The sequence below is a fragment of the Crocodylus porosus genome, unplaced genomic scaffold (genome assembly GCF_001723895.1).
Source record: "Crocodylus porosus isolate Cpor-Errol unplaced genomic scaffold, CroPor_comp1, whole genome shotgun sequence".
Taxonomy (NCBI): Eukaryota; Metazoa; Chordata; order Crocodylia; family Crocodylidae; genus Crocodylus; species Crocodylus porosus.
Window position 1 is genome coordinate 120108325 of NW_017728931.1, and position 16645 is coordinate 120124969.

At 47.2% G+C, this 16645-nt stretch overlaps 1 long non-coding RNA gene across 1 annotated transcript in view; it reads right to left on the reverse strand.

Annotated features, from left to right (window-relative positions):
- LOC109315714 overlaps nt 1-16645 on the reverse strand; it is an 18990-nt gene that overhangs the window by 579 nt on the left and 1766 nt on the right. The gene's annotated exons all lie outside the window — the stretch shown is intronic.

Below are 16645 nucleotides of genomic sequence, written 5' to 3' on the forward strand. Positions count from 1 at the left end.
CAGTACTCCAGCTGCGGCCTCACCAAGGCCGAGTACAAGGGGAGAATGACGTCCCGGGATTTGCTCGAGAAGCATCACTGCCGAGCCTATAAGGGTGCTGCAGGTTTTTCCTCCCAAGGTGGAGAACCTTGCATTTTTCGGTGTTAAACACCATGAGGTTCTCGTCTGCGGAGATTGAGGCCCTGGAGGGACAGGTGAAGGAACTCCAGGCAGAGGTGAGCAGGCTGTGGGGATCAGGGTGATCAAGGAGGAGATTGATGGGTACTTCCATTCACTGCAGGTCCGCACACCTGGAGGGGAGGGATCACAGGAGAGAGCTGATGAGGCTGGATGGCAGACGGTCACTTCAAAGACTAGACGTTGCAAAGCCAGGGCAACTCCCTCTGTTCAGCTGGAGAACAGATTGGAGGCCCTGGTGTCACTGCCAGAGAGCACAGTAGTAGAGGCTGCACTTACAGATACCACCAAGCCAACTGAGAGAGAACCATGCAGCCGGAAGAGAAGACGTCAGGTCATCATGGTAGGTGACTCCTTCCTGCAAGGAACGGAGGGAGCCATCTGCCTCCTGGATCCCACAGAATGGGGGTTCGTGATGCCACAACGAGGAATCCAGACTTGATCAGGCTTTCCAACTGCTATCCCATGGTCCTCATCCATGTGGGAACAAATGATGCAGCCCAGAGTAGTCTGGGCAGGATCATGAGTGACTGCACAGAGCTGGGAACCGGGCTCAGAGGTTCAGGAGCACAGGTGGTCTTCTCATCCATTCTGCCAGTCAGAGGTCAAGGACAGCACCACAGCAACTGCACTGGAGAAGTCAACTCGCAGCTTCAGAGCTGGTCACTGCATGAGATCTGACTTCCTTGATCACGACCTATACTTCCAGGATATGGCCTTGTTTGGGCAAGATGGAGACTATATCTCTCTCCAAGAGGTAAGAGTCTCTTCTCTTACAGCTTGGCTGATCTCCTTAGCAGGGCTTTAAACTAGGTTCATAGGGGGGCGGGGATGATGACGACAGGGAGAAGCCAGGTACGACAAAGCACATGCCATGTGCTGGAGCAGTCCAGGTAAGTAACAAGAGCCCCACTAGGCAACAGAATGGGCTATTAGCAAGGGCACCTATCACGGGGGTTAGATGCCTCCATACCAATGCTAGGAGCATGGGGAACAAGCAGCAGGAACTTGCACTCCTGCTTGCAAATAAAGAATTCGACCTGGTTGGGCTATCAGAAACCTGGTGGGATCCTACCCATGACTGGGCAGTGGGCATTGAGGGCTACAGGCTGTACGGACAGGACAGAGTGGGAAAAAAACGGGGGGAGTTGGTCTCTATGTTAAGGAACAATATACATCTTGCAGGGAAACAGTGAGGAGAGCCAAAGCAGAGATGGAGCTTAGGCTGGCGACAAAAGTTAAGGATAACAGTCTTTTTTTAAGTACATAGGCAGCAAAAAGAAAGAGCAAGGTAACTTAGGACCACTTCAGGATGAACAAGGACAACTGGTAACAGATAGGATGGCTAAAGCAGAGATTCTAAATGAATTCTTTGCATCCATGTTCCTGGATATGAAAACGCATCCCATTCGGACTTTATACAAGCCCAGGATATATACCAACCCACCAGCAGTTCAAGCGGACCTAGTCAGGGGGCATCTGGAGGGGCTGAATGTATTTAAGTCAACAGGCCCTGATGATCTTCACCCTAGGGTACTTAGAAAATTAGCTGGAGTCATAGCAGACCTGCTGGCACAACTGTTTGAGCACTTGTGGTGCTCAGGACAAGTCCCAGAGGATTGGAAAAGGGCCAGTGTTGTCTCTATTTTCAAGAAGGGGAGGAAGGAGGAACCAGGTAACTATAGGCTCACCTCTATCCTTGGCAAGACCTTTGAGAAAATAGTTAAAGATCACATTTGCAGGGCACCAGCAGGTAAAGTAATGCTAAAGGGCAATCAGTATGGGTTCATAGCAGGCAGATCCTGACTAACCAACCTAGTTTCATTTTATGACCGGGTCACAAAATGCTTGGATGGGGGAACAGAGGTAGATGTTGTTTACCTAGACTTTAAAAAGGCCTTTGACACAGTGTCACACCCAATTCTTATAAACTAAAAAATTGCAATGTAGATTATTACACAGTCTGGTGGGTGGAAAATTGGCTTATGGGATGCACCCAGAAAGTGGTGGTAGACAGTTCGGTTTCTACCTAGAGAAATGTAGGCAGCAGAGTCCCCCAAGGCTCTGTCCTGGAACTGATACTATTCAATATTTTCATTAGTGACTTGGAGGAGGGAGTAGTAGGCACTCTGCCCAAGTTTGCTGATGACACAAAACTATGGGGGGAGGTAAACACACTAGAGGGCAAGGAGCAAATCCAAGTGGATTTGGACAGGCTGGGGAGGTGGGCGGAACAGAACAGGATGAAGTTTAACAAGGATAAGTGTCATGTATTGCACCTGGGGAGGAAGAATCATCAGCGCTCCTATAGCCTGGGAGGGACCATTCTAAGCAGCACAGCTGCAGAAAGAGACCTCGGAGTCATAATCAACTCCAAAATGAACATGAGTCACCAATGTATGAGTCACCAACAATGAGGTAATAAGTAAAGCTAGCCATACTCTTTCTTGCATAAGTAAGTGCATCACAAACAGGTCTGGGGAGGTTATACTTCTCCTTTATGCGGCATTAGTCAGGCCGCAGCTGGAGTACTGTGTCATTTTGGTTGCCGCAGTTCAGAAGGGATGTAGATAACCTGGAAAGGGTTCAGAGGAGGGCCACCCGCTTGGTTAAAGGCCTACAGAAAAAACACTATTTGGACCGATTGGGGGACCACAAGAGGAGGCTGAGAGGTGATCTTGTGGCCGCCTACAAACTCATCGGGGGGGTCAGCAGGAAGTGCGGGATACAGTGTTTACCAGGGCGACAGTCAGGGTAACTAGAAACAATGGACACAAGTTAAAAGATAGCAAATTCAGGCTGGACATCAGGAAAAAGTTCTTTACAGTGAGGGTTGCCAAAACATGGAATAGGCTTCCAAGGGAGGTGGTGTTGTCCCCTTCCTCGGAAATATTCAAAAGGAGATTGGACAGACACCTAGGTGGGGTCATCTGACCCCAGCACTCTTTCCTGCCCAGGCAATGGTCTAATAGGTCCCTTCCAACCCTAATAACTGTGAAAATATGAAACTATAAGTGGTCTTCTCCTCAATCCTCCCAGTCAGAGCACGTGGCCGTCAGAGGGAGGAGCACATTGAGGAGGTCAACCAAAGGCTTTGGAGATGGTGTCACTGTGTAGGCTTTGGATTCCTCAACCTTGGTATGCAGTTCAATGACAGTGTCTGCATGCAAGAGACTATATTCACCTCACAAGCAGACGGAAGAAGCTCTTCTCTATGAGAATCACCAACTTGTTGAGGAGAGCTTTAAACTAAGCACATCCAGGGGAGAGGAGGAAAGTTCCACAGCTGTACACAAATCCCCTGGCCATGATGACTCAAAGGAGGGCATTCACGTAACGGACACCCAGATAAATACTAATGCCCTGAGGTGCTGGCAGAGTGAAAGAAAACCTGAGGCGACTAGAGGTGAACTCAGATGTCTCTCTGGGAATGCCAGAAGCATGGGAAATAAACAGGAGGAACTGGCACTCCTTCTGGTAGATGAGGAATTTGACCTCATTGGGTTGACAGAGACCTGGTGGGACAATGCATATGATTGGGCAGTGGATATTTAGGGCTATAGGTTTTATAGGAAGGATCAGGTTAGGAAGAAGGCAGGAGGCATGGCCCTCTATTTGAAAGGGTGGTACTCCTCCCTGCAGGTCACATTTGTCAGATGAGGTTTAACAGGGAGAAGTTCACAGTTCTTCATCTGGATAGGAAGAACCTTCATCATAACTACATGATGGGTGATGGTTCACTGGGTGGCACGGCATCTGAATGGGACCTGGGGGTCACGACCTGGAGGAAGATGAACATGAGTCAACAGTGCGATGAAGTTGCCAGAAGGGCAAATAGAACTCTGCCATGCATCAGCCGATGTGCGGCCAATAGATCCAGGGAGGTGCTTCTTCCTCTCTATTCAGCACTGGTGAGGCCAAAGCTGACGTACTGTGTCCAATTTTGGGCACCGCACTTCAGGAAGGATGTGGATAAGCTGAGAGGGTACAGAGAAGGGCCACTTGTATAATTAGGGGATGGAGGATAGGCCCTATGAGAAGAGACTCCAGACACTGGGCCTGTTCAGTCTGAGTAAGAGACGACTGAGAGATGACTTGATAGCTCTCTACAAGTACGCTGGGGGGAGCACCAAGATCTAGGGGAGCAACTCTTCAGGAAGGTACCTCAAGGCCTCCCTTGTCCTCACAAGGACCAATGGGCACAAGCTAATAAGGAAACCTTTAGGCTGGACATAAGAAAATCTTCTTCTCTGTAAGGGTAACTAGAATCTGGAACACACTCTAAGCAGAGGTGGTACAGTCGCCATCCTTGGAGATGCTCAAGAGGAGGATGGATAAGCACCTTGTTGAGCTGATTTGAGCGTAATAACCTCCTGCCCATGGCAGGGGCCTGGACTTGATGATCTTACAGGTCTCTTCTGGTCCTTTGATTCTATGATTTTGTGATTCATTATTTCCCAATTATCTCACATAACAACAAATGCAAAGTGTATTAATAAAGGCATTAAGCACAATTCTCTTTATATGATATTCAGACTGACCTATAACTAACATTTTATCAAGATTTGTGGATCAACAATGTACTTCTATGTAAAACAGAGCTAGTTACACCTAAACGCTGTCTGGGTATAGGCCCAGTAAGCATGAATAAATGAAAGAGAAAAGAGAGAAGGAAGAAACAGTTTAAAATAAATTAAAATTATTTGAATTGTATTATACAGTGAAAAATAAGATTATTGCTGATATTTTAATAGATTCTAAGGTAGAACAAGAAGGGAGGAGTAGACAGGACAGGAGTGGGTGGAGATGCAGGAGTGTGGGATATGAAGTAAGAGTTAGGGTGCTCCAGGATGAGGGATTACTGTTAGGAGTAAAGGAGGAAAATTAATACAAAAGTCATGAAAATAAAGGGAAGAAGAGGAGACAAAGAACAAGAAAAGTGTCAGGTAAGGAGAAAGGGATGAAAAGTAGAGGAGATGATAGGGAGGTACAGAGGATGAAAGAGATTAGCAGGAACATAGCTGTGAGGAACCTCGTAAGTAAGGATGGGCCACTTGAGACCTGCATGAAAAGAGGGAGGTTTAATGCTATACAGACTGCTGGGGGGGGTGGTAACATGCATGAGGAGAAGCAGGGTAAAATTATCTTAAGTGCTGTAGGGTACATAAACTGAAGGAGGAAGTAACAGAAACTCAAGTGAGACGGTTCAGAAATGTGACAGAGAAAAACAGGGCAATATGCCATGAGCCTGTATGTGAACAAAGAAAGGACTTAGAGAAACCCCTAGGGTTGTGAGCTAACCTCTTGTCCCCAGTCTAATGTGAACATAAATGCGACCATGAATACCAACCCCCATGTCATTCCCACACCATCAGCCTTCTTGGATGTTTTTCTTTCCCTAGAACTTCAAGAGGATCCTAGCATTGCAACCAAATATTTTTATCAGGCAGAAACAATAAAAGGAAAGGGCCACGGAAAATACTACTATAACTCTTCCAGGCTGGGCCACAAAGTTATTTTTATGGGTTTACTAGATAACTAACGTTAATTATTATCCCTTCTTCAGAAGGATCAATAAACATAACATTCTAAAATGTGAACTTCACCTTCCGTCTTGATACACACCTAAGTGCAAGAGCTCATTATAGTTAATATATTAACATGGAGGTTGGATAGGAGCTACATGGAAACTTATCCTCTGATTTTCAGCCACTCTTGATCACAGTCCGTGAGCAGCACCTGGGCTGTGACCAGGAGTCATAAGTGCAGGAGAGACTAGGAGGGGCTTGTCTGGCCACTGGGAATTAATGAGGTTCCAGAAAAGCTAAAACTGACATCCATTTCCTTGGGATAAAAGGAAACCAAGGTCATGCACTGACAGCCTGACTCACATCTTATTAAATTTCTGGTTGTCACCCATGAAATCAAGAGGCAAATCAGTATCTCACTGGAAGCCTCAGACTCCACTAAGTAACATGGCACTGAGAGGTCACAAAGATACACAATCAGCACTTAACCTTGACCTTAGATATACCCAGCCAGTTCCTTATGAGGTCAATGACAGGCATGTGTATATCTCTACCGGTACAGCTGGGACTGTCAGGCTAGAACAGGAGCAAAGCTGAAGTAGCAGCATCAATGTCCTGTATATTCTTCACTGAGTGTAAACCCCATCACAGAAAAACAACCCAATGACACCAAGCAGATGACACCAAGCTAGGGAGAGTAGCACACAGGAGGGTAGGACTAGGATCCAGAGTGACCTAGACAACCTTGAGGATTAGGCCAAAAGAAATCTCATGAGGTTCAACAAGGACAAGTTCAAAGCCCTGCATTTAGGTCAGAACAATCCCATGCATTGGTACAGGCTGGGGGCTGACTGGCTGGGCAGCAGCTCTGCAGAAAAGGACCCAGGGGTTACAGTGGACAGTAAGCTGAATATGAGCCAGCAGTGTGCCCTTCTTGCAAAGAGAGCTAACAGCATACTGGGCTGCATCGATAGGCGTGTTGCCAGCAGGTCAAGGGAAGTGATTATTTTCCTGTATTCAGCACTAGTGAGGCCTGCAGTACTGTGTTCAGTTTTGGGCCCCCCACTACAGAAAGGATGTGGACAAATTGGAGAGAGTCCAGTGGAGGGTAACAAAAATGATGAAGGGGCTGGGACACATGTCTTATGAGGAAAAACTGAGGGAACTGGGCTTATTTAGTCTAGAGAAGAGAAGACTTGAGAGGAAATTTAATAGCAGCCTTCAACTACCTAAAGAGGGGTTCAAAAGAGGATGGAGCTAGACCTCAGTGATGGCAGATGACAGAACAAGGATCTATGGTCTCAGTAGAGAGTTGCAGCAAGGGAAGTTCAGGTCAGATATTAGGAAAAAATGTCTTACTAGAAGGGTAGTAAAATGCTGGAACAGATTACCTGAGTGCTGGTGGAATCTTCATCCTTGGAGGTTTTCAAGACCCAGCTAGACAAAGCTTTGGCTGGGATGATCTAGTTGGGGATGGTCCTGTCTTGAGCAAGAGGTTGGACTAGATGACCTCCTGAGGTCCCTTCCAACCCTAATTTTCTATGATTCTATGATTATGGGCCTTGGATTTAGATAGTTTCATAGTTTCTAGGGTCAGAAGGGACCTGAGCAGATCATCAAGTCCGACCCCTGCCATGGCAGGAAAGAGTACTAGGGTCAAATGACCCCAGCAAGGTGTTTGTCTAGCCTTGTCTTAAAGATCCCCAGGGTAGGAGCCAGCACCACTTCTCTTGGAAGTTGGTTCCAGATCCTAGCCGCCCTGACAGTGAAGTAGAGCCTCCTGATATCTAATCTGAATTTACCCTCTGCCAGCTTGTGACCGTTATTTCTAGTCACTCCTGGTAGTGCTCAGGGGAACAGGGACTCCCCCAGTACCTGCTGGTCCCCTCTGACTAGTTTGTAACAGGCCACTAGATCCCCCTCAGCCTTCTCTTGTGGAGGCTGAACAGGTTCAGGTCCCATAGCCTCTCCTCATAGGGCCTGCCCTGCTGTCCCCGATCATGCGAGTGGCCCTCCTCTGGACCCTCTCCATGCTGTCCACATCCCTCTTGAAGTGCAGCACCCAGAAGTGGACACAGTACTCCAGCTGTGGCCTGACCAGTGCTGCATAGAGAGGGAGGATCACCTCCTTGGACCTGCTGGAGATACATCTGTGGATGCATGACAAGGTGCGGTCGGCCTTCTTGACTGCATCCCCATACTGCTGGCCCATGTTCAACTTGGAGTCAATGATGACTCCAAGATCCTTTTCTGCCTCTGCATTGATGAGAAGGGAGTTCCCCAGCCTGTAGGTATGCTGCCGGTTCTTCCTCCCCAGGTGCAGGACCTTGCACTTGTCTGTGTTGAATCCCATCCTATTCTCGTCCACCCACCCCTGTAACCTGTCTAGGTCCGATTGCAGCCTATTTCTCCCGTCTAGCATGCCCACATCTCCCCATATCTTAGTGTCATCAGCAAATTTGAACAGGGTGCTTTTTACCCCCTTGTCCAAGTCACTGATGAAGATGTTGAACAGCGTGGACCCAAGGACCGAGCCCTGGGGGACCCCACTGCCCACATCCTTCCAGGTTGAAAATGACCCGGCCACCACCTCTCTCTGGGTGCAGCTCTCCAGCCAGTTGGCGACCCAGTTGACTGTGTAGGTGTCGACACCACAGTCCCCCAGTTTCGTAATGAGAACGGTGTGAGAGACAGTGTCGAAGGCCTTCCGGAAGTCCAGAAAGACTATGTCCACTGCTACCCCTGCATCTAAGGATTTGGTGACCTGGTCACAGAAGGCCACCAGGTTGGTCTGACAGGACCTGCCTCTAATGAACACGTGTTGGTTGCCCCTAAGCATAATGTCCCCTGCTGGCCCCTCATGGACATGTGCCAGAATAATGCTCTCAAAAAGCTTACCCAGGATCTAGGTAAGACTAACTGGCTTATAGTTCCCTGGGTCCTCCTTCCTCCCTTTTTTCAGATCCAGATGTTTGGATTGTTCCTTTCCAGCAGCACATTCTGTCTGTAATTGTAACTTATCCCTAAACACCCTACATGAGAAAAAACTTCATTCTTATAACATATCTTATCTTGGAGCTATACAACAGTGCTGAGATAAGCTGATCACCACCAGCCTCTAGAGAATTCAGCGAGATATAAGGAAGCCCCTGTCTTGCCTTTCCAGCATGGGGAATATGTGATCTTTCACCTGACAGATGGGAAGGGGACTTACCTAGCCACCATGAAGCAGCTTTACATTACCTGAAAATTCCCCTTCATTAGAGGAAGATTTTGTTGTTCATTCTGCTATCAGACTGAACACAATTAAAGCAAATTGGCAGATTTAGAGCAGACTAAATCAGATTAGGAAATAGGCCAGAGAGCCAACAAGATGGAGAAATGCAAAAAGACATTTCCAGATATAAGGAGCTGCAGAGCCTAAAAGACAAGACGAAGAAGAGCTGATGTTTGCTTAGAGAAGAGGCAAGTATTTTACTTTTTGTCAAAAAATCCAGTGAGCAAAGGAACCACTCTGCTCCATCTCCCTGGTGCTCCAACACTGCTAGGATATGTCAACACTAGGAGTGCGCTGATAGAGATTTTGGGGGCCAATACCGATAGCTGATTTTTAAGAAGGTATATAGGCTGATACCAATCTGATTTCTGATACAGCTGTGTGCAGCTGGTAAGTCTGTTGTGATGAAAGGGGAAGGGGGGAGGAAAGAGGCATGGCAGGGAAGATCAATGGCCCCAGTGGTGAGGGAGCAGTGGGGCAGCGGCTGGGGTAGCACTGCCAAGCCAGGGTGGGGCAGGTGCAGGACAGAGCCACAGCTCATATGGGGGATGTAGGGAGGGGAGCAGCAGATCACGCCACTGCACGCTGCTGGTCCAGGAGCAGCTCGTTTGGTGGCTATTCTGCTTGTCCAGCAGCACCTGCCACTGCTCCTGCTGCTCATCCAGGAGGGCACAGGGGGATGATGCCCCCAGATCTGCACGGGGTGGGCTGGATGGGCTGCAGCTGTGGACTGGAACTGGGAGCCACAATCCCAGCACCGCCAGTGCCCACTCCAAGCCACCCTCCTCCCCACACCCCGCAAATAAGCCACAGCTCTGTCCTGCATCTGCCTTGCCCTACCCCAGCCACAGCCCCACTGCTCCCTCACCATGGAGAGCATTGATCTGCCCACCATGCCCCTTCCCTTCCCCCTCCTCTTTCACTACCATGGACTTACCAGCTGAGCCGTGGCTGCGTGCAGGCATGGGCATTTATCAACCTAATTATTGGCCACATCAGGCTGATTTCCGATACAGTCAATTTTCTTTATATCAGTGCCGATCCGACACCAGACCAATGTACTGATGCATCTTTAGTCGACACTACACTGTAAGTTCAAAGTGTGGGCCTCATTGCTAAGGCCACTTAGGACATGTTTTATTTAAACCGTAGTAAGCACTACTGTGCTGCACTAAATGTTAAACAAGTGGTCACCAACAAGTTGATCTTGATCAACTGGTCAATAGTGGAGCCTCTGACAGTCAATCTCAGTCTGTCAGAGTCTCCACAATTGGGAGCAGCAGGAGGCATGTGTCTGGGTTGAACCACACCCCCTGCCACCCCTGCCGGACTGGGTGAGTGGGGTCAGAGCCTGGGCTGCTTGTCAGGGAGATGGGGGTGGTGGCAGGTGTGGGCAGTAGATCTTGGGGTGCCCTTTACTTACAAAAAGCGATCTTCACCATAAAAAGGTTGGAGACCAGTGGGTTAGACTGTGTTCTGAGCAGCCCCTACAGTAATGTTTACTACAGTCTCTAAGTGTAATATGCAATGCCAGAGGCAGCGCTAGAGAAGAGAGAGGACGTGGACACCCAAGAGGGTAGAAGCTGGAGGCTTGTGACTTCTGGCAGCTCTTCACTTCCACCTGCAGTGGTTCATCTGGAGAACAGAAATGCATCCCTAGCAACAGAGAGGGTGGAGCATGTTCCATTGGTGGAGGAGGACAAGCCAGGCCTCACTAAGGTGGGAAGGACTGAGACAACTGCAACCAAGAAGAAGCGATGGGTGGTGGTGGTTAGTGACTCCCTTCTGCAGGGGACAAAGGGAGCCATCTGCCAACCTGACTTGTTGTCTTAGGAGGTCTGGTCCTTGCCTGGAACCCGGATCCAAGATGTCATGAATGGACTACCGAGGCTCATCGGGCCCCCTGACTACTACCCCATGCTGCTTATCCATGTGGGTACCAATGATACTCTGCCAGGGGAGACTCTGAGCATATCTAAAGTGACTTCTGGGCGCAAGAGTGAGAGGGTCTGGGGCTCATTTTCGTTGATCCTCTTGTCAAGGGAAAGGGCCCAGACAGGAGCAGGTGCATTTTGCAGATCAATACCTGGCTGCTCAGGTGGTGCTACCAGCAGGTCTTTGGCTTCTTTGACTGTGGGATGTTCTTCCAAGAAGGATTGCTGGGAAGAGATGGGATCCACCTGATGAAGAAACGGAAGAGCATCTTCACGGACAGGCTCAGTAACCTAGTGAGGAGGGCTTTAAACTAGGTTCACTAGTTTAAAGCCCTCCTGAGGGATGGAGACCAAAGCCCTATGGTAAGGGCATAGGCAGACAAGGCTCTTTGAGTAAATCTGATATCTTTTATTAGACCAACTCAAATAGCTGGAAAAAGTCTTCTTTGCAAGCTGTTGGGTACAGATACCCTTTGTCAGGCTGAGGAAGCATTTGCAGCTGGTGTGTGCTCTTCCTGGATGGAGTAGTAAAGCAGCCAGAGGCCAGTGTATATGCAAAAAAGCCAGTCAGTAAAAATGTAATTTGAGGTAGTCAATGGGTGAGAGACAGGTGGCGAGATGGAAGGAGAATGAATATAGCTGGTAAAAAGTGGAGAAGTTACCTGGGGAGTCAGATGTTGGGTTATAATGTGTCATAAATCCAATGTCTATATTTAGTTCTTGATTTTTTGTTTGCAGTCGATTGATAGATAGAGCTACTGAATACAAAAAAATCATGGATTAAATATAGACATTGGATTTATGACACATTGTAACCTGCCTAACATCTGACTCCCCAGGTAACCTATTCACCAGCTATATTCATTTTCCCCACCCTACCCCTGAACCTGTCTCTATTCATTGACTACCTCAATTTCAATTTTCACTGACTGGCTTTCTTGCATACATACTGATCTCTGGCTGCTTTAGTACTTCATCCAGGAAGAGCACACACCAACTGCAGATGCTTCCTCAGCCTGATGAAGGGTATCTGTACCCAACAGCTTGCAAAGAAGACTTTTTCCAGCTATTTCAGTTGGTCTAATAAAAGATACCAGATTTACCCAAAGAACCTTGTCTGCCTATGCCCTTAGACCAACAGGGATACAACCCACACCCCTTAGCATTATGTAACATATGTTCAAAGTACAACTTCCATTGACTGCAGTAGCAGCAGTAAATGCTCAGCACTTCTGCATATCTGACCCAAGGGCAAAAATGGGTCTTCAGAAATGGGGAGCACATCAGTAGTGACTGCCTGAGAAGTCTTGTTTAAATTATTTGCCTAGCTTACGTATGGTTCCCTACCAGAGTGTCTTTCTTTCTCTCTCCCAAGGCTCATTGTCCCAACCTATTATTTGTCTCCACTTCTGGTCCTCTATCTCTTGGCTCTTGTCCCATGTGCATTTGAGTCACTGACCTTCCTCCTCCATGCCTGGGCACCAGCAGGGAGTCACTGAGGGACAGATTTCCTAGTTTCAGTGGTTGTGTCTGGCCTCGCCATATGCTACAGAATCAAGGAGAAGAAATATCAGGGAAAGTACTGCTTGGCTCCTGTAACCCCAGGACTTCACAGAAAGTGGCATGAGTTAGACCCTGACCCAACAGACATTCACTGTTAGGTTGGAGGGGACTGAGGCGGGCGGTGGCAGGCTCCACTTTGGAGATGATCCAGCCAAGCAGCTGCCTGTTTTCAGTCTGTCTCCCTAGCCCCATCCCCCAGCTCCAGTGTTGTCTGTAGGATGGGAGGGGAAGAAGTGGAGAAGGGAGCTGCATGCTGGGGTTTGCCCAGCATGTGCTGGTGAGGGAAGGTGGATTGATGCCCCTCCCGGGCTCCAATCCACCTGCCCCCCCTTCCAGCACAGGCTAGGCAAACCCTAGCCTGCAGCTCCCTTCCCTCCCTTTTCCCCCTCCCTTCCTGCAGACAGTACCAGTGCATACAGGGACTTAAAGAAGTTAATGATGGCTTGGGAGCACCTTCATCTGAACCCTCAAGTAATGAGGATTCACTTGTCACAGGATTGGGCACTTTTAAAGCACTCAACAGCTGTGCACATCTGTCAGGGCATGGCTATAGAGCACTTTCAAGGGGCCAGTCACAAGACAAATACCACTTCTGTCAGCGCTCATTGTATAACAAGGTAATTTTCCCTAATCTCAGAAATCTCTAAACTTTTTTAACTGGAACTGTATAAAACCACTCACAAGACAATTGAAAGTAAACCAAAATCTGCCAGATACCTGGCATGGGGAATTTCAGCCCAGATGATTAGTTTGAAGTTATAAGAAACTGAAAACAGGCTCTTATAATGGAAAGCATTGAGCAACCTTAATCATAAACATTTCTGACAATCTGGATATCCCTGTTATCCATAAGCATGTCACATCTCCTTTTGAACCTTGCTAAATTCCTGGCCTCAGGAGTAGCATGGGGCAATGCATGCCACAGTTCAATTAGGCATTGTGCGTGTCTTTACATGTGCTCTGGGGGGGCTGGGAGTGCTTTAATTAGAGTAGCTCTGGGGAGCTATTCTAATGAAAGTGCCCATAGTGTCTTGTGTAGTCACCGTCCTACGCTTCAAAATGGCAGTAGGGCTACTTTACTAACATTGTTCGATGAACTTTAGTTAAAGTGCCCTTGCTGCCATTTTGAACCATGGCAACACTGAATACACATGATGCCGAGGCTGCAGGAGCATGCTAATTGAGTCTGCTCTGACACTTGCTAATTAGCCCAGAGCAGGCATTGGGCATGTGTACAGGTGCCCTGTGTGGGAAAATATTCTTTTATTGGTTTTGAATTTAACAGTTTTCAGTTTTACTGGAAATCCCACATATTCTAATACTGAGCGACAGGCTCACTCAGAATCCTTGCTTGGAATATTTTAAACAAAACTCATATTGCTAACTTATTTTCATCCATTGTATATCTTCCATACACAGTCCAGAGCACAGATATGACCCAGCTAACATCACATTGTCACGCTGCTCACTGCAAACATTAAAAGCAACCTTGCCTGGGCTCAAGGCAAGTGCACATCTGGACCCAGGCCAGACAGCCCAACACAGAAGAATGGAAGTAAAAGACATCCCTGGGAAACCATGGAGGGACAGCCTTTTGGATGACAGAACATAGTCACCGGTATCAGATAATTCAGGTCATGCAGCTGAGGCAGAACAACCCGACCATGGTTGTCACTGTCTGCTGACCTGTCTAAATTAGTCAGTCATTGAGTAGATTACTGCAGACTGCTAGAGAACATGCTGATAGCTCTGCAGTCCATCATCAGCTGGTAGTAAGAGAAGCAAGATTTATGTTAGTGACTCAGCTCAGTTCTGGCTTACTTTCAGATGGGCACTTGAAAAGTAGTTAACTTTTTGCTAGAAATTTCCATTTTATTTTTTCATGATTACATAGCAGTTCTTCAAATTGTAGGCCTTGAAGAAGAAAGAGTTATCCAGAACAGTGTTCTCTCAGAGGTACAAGACCTTGGGCAGTATTACAGGCCACCTTTAAACTATTCTAAAGGCATTTAAAATGGGAGCATCCATTCACTAAAGGGTGTTAAACTGTGCTAAGTACCTTCCACAAATCTTAAAATTATGCCACTTAGGGCAAGGGTTATCTTTGAGCTGTTTTGCCTAGCTTGAGCTAGGATATTGTTAGTCTGCTCTGAGGAGATAAAGCAACCAATTTGCAGTCATCCAGCATCCCAGGTTGCATGGCTCCCAGACCCCCTACCCCCAATAAAATTTTCACTGTCCCAAGCTCTACTGTCCCTAAGCCAAGAACATCATCCCCTCCACAGCAGGTAGGTTGGGCATGTCTACATGTGCACATTTACTGCCCAGTAACACTCCCATACCACACTGTAAATATAGCAATGTACACCAACTTGAGTGTAAATTTGATACCTGCATCATGCAGTTATCAAATATACACCCAAATAGTTACTGCGCAGTAACACACATGCAAACATCTTAGTGTGCAGTAGTACTGTGTGTGTGGACTTACTTGGGACTAGCACTGATGTGCTTTGACGCCTGCATATGTAGACGCTGGTCTATTCTCACTTACTGTGAAGTTAATTTAAACCGGCAGTTAATTTAAATGCATGTGTAGATATACCCAGTGGGTATGACCCTAGCCCACATGGCACCACACTGTCAGCTCCAAGGACCCCAGAAGACTCAATATGGACCGCTGGGCTGGGGACTAGGCAAGCAGCCCTCCCATTAGAGGGCTAAACCTTTGCCCTACATCTGGATGGCTCTCCCCTAGCCAGGAGAATATGGGACAGTGTGTAGCTTCCCTCCCCAGCCTCCTGTGCTCCTGTGGGGAGTGAGGGGAGAAAGGGCTGCCTAGCACTGAGCGCGGCGAGATCATGGAGCCCAAGGGAGCATGCTTCCTCAGGCTCCATGCTTTCGCTGCACTTAACACCCCAAAATCCCAGAGGAGGGATAGAGTCATGGCTCCTGGCTATGCCCCTGGTTGCAGGCCTTCTGGTACCAAGTCACAGTTGTGCAGGTCAGAGACTGTTCTAAGCCTTAACCTGTGACTTCTCTGAAACTGCTCTAACTTTAACACAGCCTAACATTCCCCAGATTTAGAATGGTTGAAAGCACCTTGTAGCAGTACCCCTAGAAAGGGTTCAAGGTGCTGCCACTGACCAGTCTCAGCCTGATACTGAGATAAAAGAAGTGGCCACATTCTGGAGTTTTTTTTCTGAAATAACCAAGGGCCTCATATGGCAGACTGCTCCAGCAAACTCCCTCACTGACTTCAGTGTGAGCTGGTTCCAAGTGCTACCAGACAGTAAAGAAAACAAATCTATAAGCACTCAACATAGTACTCAAAAGGCTTTTGCAAGTCAAGGATATTTAAATCATGTGAAACAATTAAACATATTGATCACTAAGAGCAAAACTACAAAAAAGTTGAACTTGGCTACAACAAAGGACAATGTTTTTGCAGGAGCTATTTCCAGACACAATTAGTAACAGAGTATTATTCAGGGACAGACTTCCGGTGTCACCTTGAGTACATCATTTAATTGCTTGATGCCTTAGTTTCTCCTGATTGAAATAGGTATAAATATGTTTATCTACTGCAGAGGAATGTTATATATTAATAATTGCAAGACACTGGGAGATCCTTGAACGGAAGGTGCTATAGAAGTGCACAGTGATATTTTATCTTTAATCTTTAGAGGACTGTTTATGGTAATATTTAACTGTGGAACCAAGTTATAGTAATAAAAATGTCACTAAAGTCAGCAGTTAATGTACCCAAAGGAACATTATTCCTCTTATCATATTGCTGTCTCTGAATAAGCTATGGGTAGTCTATAAACTGTGCTTACAAGGGTTTATTTTTAGAGATGTATATAGAAACTGTATTCAACACTAATAAATTGGCGATTAGTACGGTTAGAGTAAACTATACCAGTTAATGCGATTGTAAATTTCATAGACATTAGGGCTGGAAGAGACCTCGGAAGATCATTGAGTCCAGGCCCCTGCCCAAAGGGCAGGAAGTCAGCTGGGGTCATAGGATCCCAGCAAGATAAGCATCCAATTTGCTCTTGAAGGTGTTCAGAGTAGGTGCTTAAACCACCTCCGCTGGCAGGCTGTTCCAGACCTTGGGGGCTCGGACAGTAAAGAAATTCTTCCTTATGTCCAGCCTGAAA